We start from the raw sequence: 15,665 nt of genomic DNA on the forward strand, positions 1-15,665 counted from the left end.
TTTGTTATTTAAAGAATTTATGTCTGTGTCTTTCTAGGCCTTGACTGATTTCTGTAGGATATAATAACAATTATTATATAACACAAAATTCATTTAAAATATATTTCAGTAGTTTTAATAATTTCATGGAATTGTATATTCATCAAAGTTATGGAATACATATGTCACATATCCATAAATAAATATATATTCATTTTAATTTTTTGTAGTCCAGGTTATTTTTATTTATACTTAACCTTTAGGAACGTTGTAAACAAATAGAACAAATGAGCAAAGGTAAGAAGGTTCAAAAAATTTGCTCTTACCTCCAAGTATGGGCATTCTCACTACTATCAAGATTCTGTATTAGAATGGTACATTTATTACCATTTTAGGAACATATATATATATATATATATATATATAATTATTAATTAAAGTCCATATACTCTACGCTGGGCTTATTCTTTGTGTTGTATTGTATATTCCATGAGCTTGGAAAAATTTATGAAGGGATTTATTTTCCATTAGGCTACCACACCAAGAACTTTCACTGCCCTAAAAATTCTCTGTACTCCATTCTTTTTTTACACAGCCTTTAGCACCCAAAGATTTATCAACTGTCTCCATATCTTTGCCCTCCCCTGAATGCCATGCAGGTGAAATCATATGACATGTAGAAGTTTGAGGTCAGAGGCCTCGCTTTCAGCTCTTCCAGCCTGTGTTGTTTGGCTTTGCCATTATCTGATGGACTAGGATTTCGAACTCCTTTACATATGTGTATTAGCCTTGTGTACATCTTCTCAATGAGGTACCAAGTAATGCATTTTTCCAGTTTTGATTTTTTATTGTTTAGGTTTACGTATTCTCTTTGAATTTTAGATAAATGTACTTTATAACCAATGACTCAAGCACACAATGTCCCCTACTCTGTGGTTTGAGTTCTCATTATCTGGGTAGTGAATTATAGAGAGGAAATATTTTAAGTTTTTGAAAGCTAACTTCATCTTTTCATGAACTGTAAATTTGGTGCTGTATCAAAAACTAATTATTATGACCAAAATACGATTTTTTATGTCTTTATATTTTGGGGGTTTGTAGTTTTATATATACATATATATATATATATATATATGTATATATATGTATGTATATATATATATATGTATATATATGTGCTGATGATTAATTTTGAGTTATTTTTGATAAAAGTCTGTGTGTAGAATAATTTTGTTACATGTATATGTTCAGTGAAAAAACACAAGTACTCTATGATTCAGCTTTTCTTTGGTTATATAAAAATATTAATTCAACATATTCAATATTTCACTCTATGCTCTCCTTGCTTTCATAGTTGAATGATTTTCTTACCTTACTCTTTTGTAAGATGTTTACTTTCTGGCTTCTTTCCAAGAGTGTGAATATAATAAGCTTAACTATAGTTTATTTGAGCTCTCTGATCTTTCTGAGTCTGTACTTTGGTATGTATTTGTATGAATTTTGGGAGAAATTCCTAGCATTACTGCTTTAAATAATTTTGCTGTTTTTTTTCTCTTCCATGTCCTGTATAAGGACAGTTTTATGTGTTTCTTTTCTGGTTTTTCTTTATCTTTTTTATATTCACTTCTTTATTTCTTTATTTTCTCCTGGCAGATCAACAAGCATGGGTATCCTTTACTCAGTCATGCCCGTTCTATTAGTTAAACCATCAAAGGTACTCTTCCTTTCTGTTAAACTGCTTTTGATAGAAAGCATTTTTTAGTGCTTGTTAGAATGTCCTTCTCTGTGTTGACCATGACCATATGATCCTGTATCCCTTCTCCTTTACCCATTAGAGCACACTTAGCCTACTCATCAGAGTTGTATGAAATTCCCAGTTTGATATTTGCAATGTGCTTTCTATATCAGATTCTGCTTCCTTCTTTGGTTTGCTTTATTTCCTAAAACCTAATTTTTGCATTTTCATGTGTCTTTTCATTTGTCATTATTGAAAGATCCATATATTATATGGAATAAAATATTTATTTTTAAATATGATTTTAGTAATTGGTAATAACTTGTATGAGAGGAAAGCCTATCAATTGTTTTATTTTATTAAACAAATAAATTTATTCTAAGGTTCAGGCTTTGAGTAAGTCTGTGTCTCTGAAGTGAGACTTTTTGAAGTACTTCTTAGTTTAATACCTGCTTTGTTTTGTCAGAGTGGCTAGTGTGGATACAGATGTAAGTTAAAAAGATTTGGATATTTCTCTTATATTCCTTGGACGGCTAGAATTGGATGCAATTATTTCCCTTCCTTTAGGCCATTTAACTATGAAAAAAAAAACAATTAAGGCTCTATCGAGATAATTTTTGTTCTTGAAAGATTGTCTTAAGAATTTGAGTACTCTGGCATATTTGAAATTCATTTCTTTATATATTGTCTTTTCTGGGAGCATAATGAGATTTTTTTCAGATATTTATTGTGAGAACCAGGCCAATCTATAGGAGGCTAAATTTATGAGAGTGACAGACACCTCATATGGTTGGATTTTCCTTGAGATTTTAAAACTCAGACTTCTCCACACTGAGTCCCCAGTATTTGCTGATTACATTGAGGAAGTTTTAACTGATACTGATTACAGTGGAGGTTTCGCAACATGAGCTTTTGCATGAAACTTGAGCTCTGTAACTATTATCTGCTCTGTCATTTGGTGACAGTAATTTGTCCTTTGATTTTTATGCTGGAACCCTTGTTCCAGGTGAGTTCGTGGATGTGTGGAGTCAGAGCTATGTAGAAATTGTGACCACCTGTTTTTCAAGCAAGTGGCCACTGATAGTCTGGGCTGTCTTTATACAGTTTCAAGGGCTTGCATGAACAGTTTTATAATCAGCTTTTACTTCTTAAGTTTTTAAAAATGGTTACAATAATTGCCAGTTTGTTCCTTGCTTCTTTCCCCTCTGTCTCTCAACTCTCCCACGGGTAGTCATTACCTTTCTGATCGATATCTCCACTATCAGAAGCATAAGCCAACTGCAAAGGAACTTTTCTGACTAGGCACACCTACAGGTAGAACAGTGGGCCCAGTTGGCAGCAGATGCGGTTACAGTGTCATGCAGGATGAGAGACAGTTTTATCTGTTGTGGTTAATATTTACATCTGGGAGGGTCTGGGTTCTCATGACCAACCTACCAGCCAAAGCTGAATTGATCTATTCCACATTCTGTACTACTCTATCGCCCCTGGGGGCATACCAAGTTTTTTCATTCATCCTATAGACCACACAACCCGGAGACTTTCTCTGAATTGTTGGCACTATTTATCCCTTGTCCTTATGTCCTTCCCTCTTAACTTCTTATGATATTGGCAGAGTTGTTAGAAATGAGAGAAAAGTGGATTTTTTGTCATTCTATTTCATTCCCTGATCCTTGAATGTTCCCATTAACTCTTGATACTGTCTATTTAATAATATTCTTTAAAACTCTTATAATTAAAAAACATTCTTTCCAGAACAGTTGTGCAAATATGTAATATTAAACTTCATGACCTACTGTGACTAATTCAGGCCAGCAGTACACCTAGCACAGTGAAAGCAGGAGAGAATGTAGCAATACGCTCCCAGGGTCACGCTCAGAATTATGCAGGAAAATATCCATAGCTTCTTCTTGTCTAGTGGGTCAAGGTCACCAGGGTCTTTCCACAAGGAGAGCCATTCATGCTTTTCTCAGGCCTTGTTCCCCGAAGAAGTCACATGGCTCCTGCCAAGTTTATTTCTCTGACGAATCAAAGAAGAATTATTGCTTTTCAGTCTGTTCAGCCTGTCATATGTTTGGACAGATTGATATCTTTTGATCTCTTTTATGCCAGAATGGAAAGTAGAACTCAATTTTACAACATATTCATTACTTTCAGAAGAAATCCAGCACATCTGAGATGTCATTGATAATATTTGTAATCAATGCCAAGCTCTGCGAAAACATTATTTTCCTTTTTTATGGACATTTTCATTCTGACTATTTTATGTCAGTGAAATTGTATAGTTTTAGTCTCTTTTTCTGTTTATCCTCACTTAACTTTGTATGATGAAGTTGTAATGCTTCTTACATGCTACATTCTCTTTATCGATGAAAGACATTTCATGGATGGTAAAAATGGCTTTTCAATTCTTTGGTCAATTAACAGTAGAATTTTTGGATATTTTAAATAATTCTGCTAGGTATATTTGTGTTTCAGTTTATACACGGATGTATGATTTCTGGAAGTAGAACTGTTCTTTCTAATGGCAATTTGACACTTACTTGTTTGATAGCTACCCGCCATCTTCTATACTAGACAACATCATCAACATTATATGAAAGTTCCAATTTATCAAGATTCTCATAAAAAACTTTTTATCATCTTGCTTTTTAGTTGTATCTACAATAGATTTTGTGAAGTAGTCTTTTATTTTAGGCTTAGCATTTTTTCCTTCACCACAGATCGTATGCCAGAAAATAAGGTAGATTGCCCACAGACCTTCTCCTCTCTGTTCCCCCAGACACAATCATCCATCTCATCCCCAGCACTGCAACAGAACATCAGCTGCAGCCTTCCTTCCCCTCCTCCACCCACATCTGCTGTGGACCCCTGCTAAACCCACTCCTTCTACTTGTCACTGTATCCCAGCCCCCAAGTCCAGCAGGCACAAACTGCTAAACCACATGCCACAACTGCCAGAAAACCAGGTATAGTGCCCTCAGATCTTCTCTCTCACTCTTCCCCAAGACACAATCGTCCTGTCTTGACCCTGGCGCTGCACTTGAACACCAACTTCAGCCCTCCTTACCACCACCCACATGTCCTGTGGATCCCCGAGGCCACAACCTCCTATCTCAGTCCCCTCACACTGCTGTATCCCAAGCCCCAACTCCAGCAGGTATCCCTACTAAACCAAGGGCCTCACCTCCCATGGCAACAAGTAGGATAAAGGCAGACCCACAGCTCTCCTACTTCTCCTGAGATCCAGTCCCTCAGTCTCATCCCTAGCTCTGTAGTTGAAAACCTGCTGTGGTCTCCCTTTCCTCTGTGACCTCATCCCCAAGGGATCACAAAGACCTAGTCCTCCAAACTTCCTTCAGCCAACTCATCTCAGTTACCCAGCCTGCAACATTAGCAGGCATTCCTCATGAGAACACCAGGTGAATAGACAAACACACACACACACACACACACACACACACACACACACACACACACACACAAAAAAAAAACAACAACAACAAAAAAAAAACAAAAAAACAAAAACAAAAACAACAACAACAACAACAAAATAAAACAGGCAACACAGACATCACACTCTCCGAAAATCCAGAGAGGAAACAGAAACCATAGAACAAAATACCCACATAACAAAGACAAACCCAGAAATCAGCACCTACACATTTAATTATCCCAAATCCAGCAACAGCCAACGAAGCGTATGCCCACTAGAATCCAACTACACTACCAGAGCAGGCCCTGAATATTCCACCATAGTTGAAGCAAAAGAAAAAGACCTTAAAACAGCTTTTATGAATATGATAGAGGTCCTCAAAGAGGAAATTAATAAATCTCTTAAAGAAATCCAGGAAAATACAAATAGTGCAAGGAAATAAATAAAACTGTTCAAGACCTGAAATTAGAAATAGAATCAATACAGAAATCTCAAACTTAGGGAGTGCTGTAAATGAAAAATTTAGGAACACAAACAGGAACTCCAAGCTTCACCAGCAGAGTAGAAGAGATGTAAGAAAGAATCTAAAAACTCCTGATACAAAACATCTAGGTAATCTGAATCTTTATGAAAAGACCAAACCTAAGAATAATAAGTATAGAGGAAGGAGAAGAATCTCTGCTCAAGGGCCCAGAATTTTTTTTTTATCAAAATCCTAGAAGAAAATTTTCCTAACCTAAAGAAGATGTCTATAAAGGTACAAGAAACAAATAGCACACCAAATAGATTGGACCAGAAATGAAAACCTCTTTGCCACATAATAAAACACAAAACATTCAAAAGAAAGACAGATCATTTAAAGCAGCAATGGAAAAACACCAAGAAACACATAAGGGCAGTCCTATTAGAATTACACTTCTCAATGGAGACTCTAAAATTCAGAAGAGTCTGTACAGATGTGCTGCAGACTCAAAGAGACCACAAAGGCCAGCCAAAACTACTATACCTAGTAAAACTTTCGATCACCATGGACGGAGAAAACAAGAATTTCCATGACAAAGTCAAGTTTAAAAAATATCTATCCACAAATCTATCCCTATAGAAGGCACTAGAAGGAAAACTCCAACTCAAGGATGTTAACTACAGTCATGAGAACACAGGCAATAAATAATCTCATATCAGCAAAATCAGAAGAGAAGACTCTCTCTCTCTCTCTCTCTCTTTCTCTATCACACACACACACACACACACACACACACCACCATCACCACCACCACCACCACCACCATTAAAATAGCAGGAATCAATAATTGTTGGTCATTGATATATCTCAGTATCAATGGTCTCAAGACCTCTTTCAACTTGTCCTTATTATATCTTGTTTTGTCCTATTTAGCTGTTGTCTTTTGGAAGCCTGCTCTCTTCTGAAAATGAAGCAGATGGGGAATGAATTTGGGGCAGAGGATGTGGGGGGAGCCAGGAGGAGTGAAGAGAGGGAAAACTGGTTGGAAGGTACTGGATTAGAGAAAAACCTATTTTCAAGAAGAAAGAAAAAATATGACACAGACTAACAGAATTGATGCAAAAACATCTCAACATCAAGAATAGACATTACCTCAGAGTAAAGGGGTGCAAAAATATAATCCAAAAAAATAGTCCTAAGAAGCAAGTTGGTATAGTCATTTTAATAACTAACAAAATAGACTTCAAACTGAAAATAATCAAAAGAGACAGCGAAGGACAGTACACACTCATCAAAGGAAAAATCCACCAAGATGACATTTCAATTCTTAACATCTATGCTCCAAACACAGGGGCATCCAAGTTTGTAAAAGAAAACACTAATAAAGCTTAAATTACATATTGATCACATATTAATAGTTGAAAACTTCAATACCCCTCTATAAGCTTGTACAGTTTTCTTATGTGATGTGGGGTCTTTCTTTTCTGTTCTTCTCTATTTGGTATTCTGTATGACTCTTGTTCTTTAATAGTCAGAACCCCTCATACCAGGGACCCATAGTCCCCCTAGGTCTTGGGGAGACATTTATCTTCTTTCCAGTCCTCCATTCTGATCTGGTCTCTCCAAAATCCCACTAAATAAAGACAAGACGAGATATCTACACCAAGAAAAACCTCAAACATCATAACTCCAGGTGCCTAGATCCAAGTGCAAAAACACAAACACTAACAACCTAGACACTTTATCTCCCCCAGCAACCAGCAACCTTCATGTATTTGGACCTGAGAAAAATAATTTAGTTGAAGCAATGGACAAGAACTTCAAGTTAGCAACTATGAATATATTCAAGGTCCTTAAAGAGGATATGAATAAATACCTTAGTGAAGACCATGAAAATACAAAAAGTTGAATGAAATAATGAAAACAATTCATGACATAACAACAGATTTTTACTAAGAAATAGAATCACTGAAGAAAATCCAAAATGAAACAAAGCTGGAAATGAAAAACTCAGGATGCCAAGGATAATGCAACAGTCTTACCAACATATTACAAAACATGGAGGAGCGTATCCTGAAATCTTGCTAGAGCTCCTCATTCTGTGAATGTTTTCATATCTGTTTGGGCATTTTCATTTACAAATACAATTTTTAAAATCTGTGTTTTATGTGTTTGAGCAGTACTGCACTCTCAGCTGCTAAGCTACCTCTCCATCACCAGTTTTTATTTGTGAGTTTATTACAATAAAATTATCCTATTTAACTATTTTTAAGGTTTTTTTTTTTTTTTTTTTTTTTACTTTCTTGAGAATCTGAGCTATACCTTTCATTTTTAAAACTTAACATGATTCAAGCATTTTGATGTATTTCTGTTAAGGGACTATATCCCAATCCATTCCTGTTGGCAAAGGCTTACTATTTTATTTTTAATGAGCTTATTTTCTCTATGCTAGGAAAAATCAGGTAGAAATTTCAAGTGTTTCTCTCCTATGTTCTCTGAATTAATGTGGTTTGGCATATTTTATTTAATGTAAGTTTTCTACTGACATTTTAAAAATCTTGTTTTTTCTAGTTGTATAATAAATGACAAATACAAGATAATTCTGTACATTTAATCAACAATATAATAGATGTTAAAATTAATAATAAAAACAAATAATATAAGATGTGCCAAGAACTAGACTATTTCGAAAGCTGTTTTTAATCTTCATTGGAATATCTGGCTTTTTTAGTTTGATGATGAGCACAGGATATTAGGCAAATTATCCTTGAGCATTTTGTAGTCCGTTCAATGCTATTGGGTTGATATCAGTATGAAAGGCACTGAGGGTAGAAGTCAGCCTGTACTAGAGATATGCCTTCAAATAGATTTTTCTGTGTAAAACTATAATATGAGAATTATAAACAAACACATGAATTTATACTTAACAGGTTCTGAGTAACTAATTTAAGTAAATATATTTATAATCTCAAGAATGTGAATATCAAATAAATTATGTCCTACTGGAAATTAGCCTACTATCAAACTGACATCTATTTTCCACAGTACCCAACTAAAGGGGTAGTGGAATACACTATTGCTATTTGCTAAATTTACCTCTAATTATATTCAGGAACTGTAATAGTGAGATATACTCAGAGTGCTTAGAATATAACCACAGGGTACTTCTGAAAGCACAGGGCTGTAATTGCTTTTTCTTGAAAATATGAGCACATTTTGCATTTTCCCGTGCAATATATTTGTACTTGTTTATATACAAAATGTGTCCAATCAGCAAAAATAAAAATGTTTCAGCAATAGATTTGTCCTGTGGCATCATATATCTTCTACCCCAACTCAGGATACAATATTTATGCATAATCTAATTTAAAATACATGATGGTGATGGTATGGGTAAACTTTAATTTTTAGGATAGATATTCTTATAAGTGTCAGGTTCAAAAGAAATTTAGGACAAATGGCTATTTGTGGTGCCTATTAAATAAAATACCAAGGCTCATGCTAGCCTCCTGGCTTCTTCACTATCACAACTACCCGTGGCTGTTCTCATCCCTTCTCATCCCACACATCCCTTAAATTTTTCCAGCTCATGGGCTTACCTCCCCAAGCTTCTCATTCCTATATAACCCAGCCATTTCAGCCATGATCTCTCTTGGTGTCTCTTTTGGCTTTCTCTCTTGGTCCTCCTCTCTTATCTCTTGGCCTGGTCTAATCTACTAACCTTATTTAGTCCACTACTTTCTCTCCCTGATCTTGGCTCTTCCAGAGACCTCTAGCTATACTCTCCTTCATATGTACAATAAAAACCTTCCCCTCAAGCATAACATGAAGCAGTCATATCCTCATTTTATAGAACACGAAGTTGACTACAATTTGAAAGAATTCTTTAAAATGTGCCATTTTTTTACTGGTAATTCTCATAGAATTTGGAGTAACAGTGCTATCTAATTAAAAATGCTCTGTTGCTTTCACTAGAATTAGAAATGAAGAAAATATTGTCAAATCTACTTCCTGAATATGAAAATTGAAATGATTGACAACATTAATAAAATATAATTATATTTTTACTGTACATGATAGTAAGGGTATTAGAAAAATTATGACCATTGTCAATCATCTACACATGTCAAACATACATGTAACAAGTGTGCACATTATCTGGAAAATCATATAATTATATATGTAATATATAATATATATAAATATTATATAGATATTATATGGTTGAAGTGAGAAGCCCCATAAATTATTTTGAAGATAATCTAGTGCCTGAAGTGTAGTTAATGAACATTATGTCAATACTTGAGGGTGGGGAACATGTAGAAAGATCCCAAACTCAAGGCCGTTTAAGTTACATAGTATCTCAAAGATGAGATAATTTGCAGATGGTAAATATCTGTGCATTTAGCCAAGCATTATAGGTATAATATATACAATAAATAAGATTAACTTTATCATATACTATTTTAATAAGAATAAATGTATAAAACTTATTGAAAATTGGACAATTTTTCCACACAGTATCAATGCTTGCCTGTTGCACAAAATGATGATCTAAAGTACAATCTTTTTTAATCTCTTCCATAATTTTTTGACAATTGACTTGAAATTTCATATACTTTTATTTGTATGTTTACCTGAATATTTTTAATTAATTAATTTTATTTTTTGAAATTATAGTATAATTTTATTTCCCCATTTACTTTCCTCCCACAAATGCTCCCATATATCTTCCTTGCTCTCTTTTTAAATTCATAGATCCTTTTTAAAATAATTGTTGTTATATGTGTATATGTATATATATATATATATATAAATATATATTCCTAAATGCATAAATATAACCTGTTTGGTCCTTATAGTGATACTTGTCTGTATGTTTATAGAGCTGACCATTTAGTTTTTGATAACTGATTTGCTTATTCTTCTCTGAGCATGACTATTTCTCCCACACTTAGCATTCTTTAGTCACCTGTAGTTTTGTGTGCACAGTTGGGGAAACTTCTTTTTGCTACAGGTGGGGACTATTATGAAAAAACAATCAAATACAAATTTAATCAATCAAAATACACAGATGTGAAGCCCAGTCCCACTGGATTCAATTACAATACAGCTCTCATACCTAAAGTTCAGGGGTCATTAAAGAAAAGGTAACAGAAAGATTCTAAGGAAAAGGATCTCAGAGTTTGCTGAAGCTTTTGTCTCCTACGAATGTGAGACGCTAAACCCATAAATTATCTCCTAGAAATGTCAGAAGCTAAACCCATAAATTCTCACCAACATGACTGCTCTGACATGAGCTGAACAAGGACAACAATAATAAACATGTTTTAGTAGAAAAAAGGATAGTTACCTTTAGAGTACTTAACAAATTGCCTGGTTCTGTGTGAACCAAATATTTCATCCAATATTGTACTGAGAAGCATTTTTAGGTATACTTAAATGGCTACCCATAAAATAAATATCAACTGTGCAGTAACCTAGGAAGGATTCTTTGTTTCTCTGTATCATCAGTATTTTCTCTATTCAGTTATGGGTTTCAATAGCTACTGTTTTTTTTTTAAGTCTAATTAATAAAATGAAAAGATTCCAGTTTTACATTAATTATTTTCTCTTTTGGTCATGATTTGAAAGTTGATTTATTTTTGATTCAGTATCACGGTTTGTTTATGAGTTAAGGTAAGTTGAACAGTAGCTTTTAAATCTGTGAGTTATGATCTCATATATAGAGGTTGCATAACTGAATGTATAATTTATCCCCAAAATTTTCAAGAATAAAATGTTTCTGAATCCATAACTGTCAAAAATTAATTCAAAATCAAACATATAATGAAACTGATGTATTTTTGGCAATGTTCACCTGTATTGTGTTATCTGATTTTTACTGAAACGTTGGTTCTGAACACACAAATGTCCTTGTCGTGTTGCTCATGCAATCACGCCAAACTCATCTTGAAATTCTATGGTTTAGAGTCAATATGATGGTATCTCTTTCCTTGTTCTCCCACTCTGTTCCTGATCCAGCTGGGACCTCCTGCTTCCCTAAGCTCTCTTTCCCCCGACCCTTACCCTCTATTACCCCCCCTCATGTCCAGTTTGCTCCTGTAGATCAATATGATTCTGTGTTGTTTTCATTGTACATAAAAGTATCCCTGTTCTTATAGAAACAAAATAGTTTAATTACAAAAATTAAAGAATGTATTTTGCTACTGTGATGATTAGGTTTTTGTTTAAAATATTTTTCAAAAATTTTGATCAATTTTTAATTTTTTTAAATTGAAAATAGTATTCTCTCATATAATATATTGCAACCATGGTTTCCCTCCCGAACTCCTACCCTCTCCCCTACCTTCCCTCTCCCCTAGATCAACCTTCCCTCACTTTCCCTTCAGAAAAGAGCAGGTCTCCAAGAGACAACATCCAAACATGGCAACACAAAATACAATAGAACAAGGCAAAAACTATTACAATTTTAAAATTAAAATATAATTACAATACCTTCTCTCTCCATTTCTTCCATTTAACCCCTCCCATAACCCTCCACTACCTGTCAAATTGATGTCCTCTTTTTCTTTGAGAAAGATATATGAGTGCATAAAAATGAACACATAACCGGGTGAGTCTCTTTTGGCTTATGTGTCTATTATTTTAGGGTTGACCATGATGTGAGAGAGGGAGTGGTAGTCTCTTTCAGGTATGTGTCATTTTGTCACTACAAAGAATCATTCAGTAAAAGAGCTTCAGCTGATAAATTACCTAGACCAAGTTGGTTTGTAATCATGTCTGTGCAGGATTTTGTTAAAGAGCAGTTCATATGGGAAAATTCAGCCCACTTGGGGTGGGTACCATCTCCTATGAAGTCAGTCTGGAATAATATAAAAGGTGACACAATGTAGCCATCAGCAAGCAAGGGTGTGTACATTTTCTGTGTGATATGGACTGTGTTTGTGATGTGACTTAGCTGAAATATGGATTGCTACCTGGAATTGTAAGCCAAATGAGACCTTTCCTCTCCTAAGCTGCTTTCAGTCATGGTCTTTTATCACAGCAACAGTAATGAAACTAGAAGAGCTACTACCAATCCTCATATAAATATCAAATTAGTGCATCTTTAGATGATGATAGGCTTGATTTTAAAAGTTGCTGTTTGAGTTGATGTCTTTTGTGTCATAAGAAAATCATTAAATTTGATATAGCAGTTAGGAAAAAATTTTCAACAATTTCTGAAAAGGTCTAAGTATCTGCCATTTTTTATTACATATCTATGAACAGCACTATACCAGCATTGCTGACAGTAAAATGAAAATATTGGTCAACTATAAAAAAAATGTTGATGATGGCCTATATCCTGCAACATTAAATATACTGCCAAAAGCTAATTCCTCATTGTAGTTGAAGTTTTCCTGTGTCTACCCGGCTCCTGCATCCACTCAGACCCAAATAAATACATAGAGACTTGTATTACTTATAAACTGTATGGCTGTGGCAGGCTTCTTGTTATCTAGTTCTTATATCTTAAATTAACCCATTTCTATTAATCTGTAAGTTGCAGTGTGGCTTGTGACACTTTACATCTTGCTTCTCATGGTGGCAGCTGCTGATTCAGCCTTTTTATTCCCATAATTCTCTTCTCTGCTTGTTCTGTTCTACCTATACTTCCCAATCAGCATTTTATTTATTAACCAATCAGAGCAACACATTCACAGCATACAGAGCGATATCCACAGCACCTGATGTGTCAACTTGACACAATGAACAATCATATGAGAAGGGAGTTTCAGGGAGATTTAGTGAGATCTTTGTTAGATTGATCTGTGGGATTTTTTTTCAGAGGATTATCTTGATTAATGAACATACTGGGCTAATGTGGGTAATACCATCATTCCTGGGGCAGAGGATCCTGGACTGTATTAAAAGTTAAGAAAATAAGGTGGGCACAAACATGTATATATTATTTAATGTATTGCTTTCTGCTTTTGACTAGATGTGATTTAAACACGTTTCTTCAACTTTGACATCTTGGTAGTGATAAATGGTTACTGATATTGTGAGCCGAATAAATTCAGAAAAGGAAACTAAGACATTATTTAAAATAAACAGGCACATCTATTTCATTAGTATGTGTGTTTAACCTCATTGTAATAAGTGATAGAATTACATTATCAGCAAATGTTTGATTTGCATTCTTTTCTTGAACCTAAATATCCATGGCTATATAAATATTTCCTTTGTGAAAAGGGGCCATGAATGGAAAAAGTTTAAGAAGACTGCATTTGACTATCAAAATGTTTGAATAACACTAGTCTATAGTGAAAATGCAGGTCTAAACTGTCATTAAGTTTTCATTGTACAGAGAGTAGAATCATAGGACATGAAGTTTCTAGTTACTAGAGAAAAGCATTTTGTATGGAAGCAAGGATTACTTACTGTTATTCTATTATACAACCTTCAATCATGTGCATTCCCCTTTGTTGTAATTCTGTTCACCAATAATTCTATAAATATTCACTTGATTTTCTGGGATTTCTAAAATACTGAGAAGTAATACTGGTCAATGTGCAAGCATTTTGGTAACCAAGTAAGGTCTTTCTGTTGATGTAAATTTATTGATTATCTACATCATAAATCTAATTCTCACATGAATTTGACTGTCAGCTTGACAAGGACCAGGTGCTAAGCAGTAGTAAATTCACTGTACTTAATAGTACCCTTTGTCAAAAGACCATCATCATTTCTGTTGATAACAGTTCTTATTCTCATCTATTACCACATTTTTATATGCTAAGAATCATACTGAAAGTATAATTCCTATATGGTTTTATAAAGTAGTCTGCTGCAAAGTATACAAATTCAATAATCTTTCTTTATATATGACTATTTCTTTATATATGACTATTGCTTTCATTGTTACAGTTCAACTGGCAGATCGTTCCTCAGACCCCCTCCAAGTATTCATCTAACTCTATTCTAGAAATCCCAAAGCCATCTTTACACTTTAAACAACACGGAGTTTATTTCAATGGCCCTATACAATAGAAAAATCTGTAAGAAAGGAAAATTTTCACTGTATGATGTTTTTACATTTTTTATTTAAAATTTTACATATAGTATAGTTTGATCATATTCTTTCCCCTTCCCCAACTTCTCCCAGATCCTCCCTATCTCAATATTCACCCAACTTTAAAATTATTATAACATGAAACATGCTCTAAGATAATACTTCCTTCTAGCTAGAGGTGGCAAAAGATATTATGGAAGGGATTCCAGATGTTTACCTGGGAAGAGGTAACTGTCAGCATCATCTCAAGTGTAAGAAATAGCTTACATTTTGCCAGATTTCCTAAGTCTACTCTGGACAGGGTACCCTTCCCTGCAGCTTTCACCTTTCCCTACCTAGTTTCTTCAGCTCCTCTGTTGTTTCTGCCTTAAAGTCTTGTCTTCATCACTCCTCTTCTTGGCCTGATTGTTTGATTATTTCAGGAGGTTTGTCTTGTCACCTTTGTGGCCAGCATCGTACTTGCTGCTCCCTTCCCTAGACCCTTGTCCTAAGGTGCTAATAAATATATTTTTTTAAATGTTGTTTATTTACTATGAATCTTTTGGAAAAGCCAATGAATTTATTTCCTTACATCAATTCTAGCATTATGAATCTGAAAGTACTCTTCCACTTTATAAAACTGAACAGCAATACTATTTTGCACTGCATTTGTGCTCTCTGAAAATTATAGGAATTGCCTATACAGGATGTTAGTAACTGGCATTCAGTTTTCTTCGATGATAGAGGTAGTCTCAGAATTTGAAAATTGCTCACACCTCATTTAACTTAATAGCCAAATAAAATTACAATAGGCTTGAATAAAACCCTACCATAGAGAAGTTTTTAAGTGGAACAGTGATGTCTCACTGCTATTGATTATGCTCTCCTTGGGGATCAGCTGCAGCCCTCATTTGTGGTCCTTATTTCACTACTTGGGAAAACATTGTGGATGATGAAATACACAAGCAATAGAAGGGTTGTCTTCTACAATGTGTTGGCATTTGTCATGTTTTAT

Source organism: Peromyscus eremicus, chromosome X (assembly GCF_949786415.1).
Source record: "Peromyscus eremicus chromosome X, PerEre_H2_v1, whole genome shotgun sequence".
Classification (NCBI taxonomy): domain Eukaryota; kingdom Metazoa; phylum Chordata; class Mammalia; order Rodentia; family Cricetidae; genus Peromyscus; species Peromyscus eremicus.